Genomic DNA, 1,203 nt, shown 5'->3' on the forward strand with positions numbered 1-1,203 from the left:
TGTATGCATATTATTGTTTGTGTCATTCAATTTGGGCTAGAGTTAAAGAATGATTTATAATGACCGGGATGGGAATCAGTAGTTCATGATGAGCTAGTAGTAGATTAGATAGGTACTGTAGATTGATTCGAGATTGCTGCTATTCCCTGATGTTTTTCTAACATGGGTCACTATGATGGTAAAGAAAAGTGGTGGAACACTTCAAACACTCAAAACTAATTTTGATATATACCATATTGATCCTGTTTCACCATACCTTTTATGAAAACTGGATACAGTTCTAGAGTACACATCTTAAGCAGAGAGTAGACCTTTTACAGACACGCATGAATTCAATGACAACAGCAGGTAATAGAAGTACTGGTAAATGACATTAGGCTAGTATGTATTTTCATTCATAATTATGTATGCATTTCAGAGCTAAAAACCAAGAAAGATTACCTGAATTTTTTGATTACCTAGTGGATTACATGATGCTTTGTCACACAGATGATAAAATGTCCTACCAACTGACATCTGTTGATCTGCAGATTTTTGTATGTTTATGCAATGGATTTTGTAACTTACTCAAAAAAAAAAAAAAAAAAAAAAAAAACAAGTGTGTGAATGTTGTTGTTGTTGGTCTTTCGGCTGCTCCCGGCAAGGGGTCGCCACAACAACTTGGCACAGGTTTTACGCCGGATGCCCTTCCTGATGCAACCCTCCCATTTTATCTGGGTTTGGGACAAAAACTTGGTTAGAGATGCCATTAAGTAGGTGGCAGTGCCTTAACCATATATGTGTTGCAGGCCACTAGGACCTCTTCCTTGGAGTGCTAACCTTCTCTCCTTTTATACAACAAGGTAAAAAGGATATTAAGCTACATAAGTTCATAAGATATTTACTGTACCTTAGACAGTCTACAAATTTGTAATTCCTCCTAGATCTGGTAATGTTTGAATAAGTTAGTGCTTATTCAGTGCTTTTGTTACAAATGAGACCATGCTATGAAATATACTGTGCTTTACGCATTATACAATAATGTGCAATTAGCGTTAACTAATATTAACTTTCTTATTACTAGATACCCAACTGTTTCAGAGTTGATTCCAAATAGTGTAAAATGGAAAGCTTGTGCACTATGTAGGGTATAGAATCCATTGTTCAACACATCAGGAAGTGCCATTGATAATGGGTTAGACGAATTTGGAATTCAGCCTTGTT

The 1,203-nt window shown here is 35.9% G+C and overlaps 1 non-coding gene across 1 annotated transcript; it reads right to left on the minus strand.

Annotated features, from left to right (window-relative positions):
* Window positions 1–724: 724 nt before the first annotated feature.
* Window positions 725–841, minus strand: LOC128528399 (U6atac minor spliceosomal RNA). Its single transcript, XR_008360951.1, has one exon. It is a non-coding gene; the product is annotated as a U6atac minor spliceosomal RNA (small nuclear RNA).
* Between the last annotated feature and the right edge of the window lie 362 nt (window positions 842–1,203).

Source organism: Clarias gariepinus, chromosome 7, assembly GCF_024256425.1.
Source record: "Clarias gariepinus isolate MV-2021 ecotype Netherlands chromosome 7, CGAR_prim_01v2, whole genome shotgun sequence".
In the NCBI taxonomy this organism is placed as follows: domain Eukaryota; kingdom Metazoa; phylum Chordata; class Actinopteri; order Siluriformes; family Clariidae; genus Clarias; species Clarias gariepinus.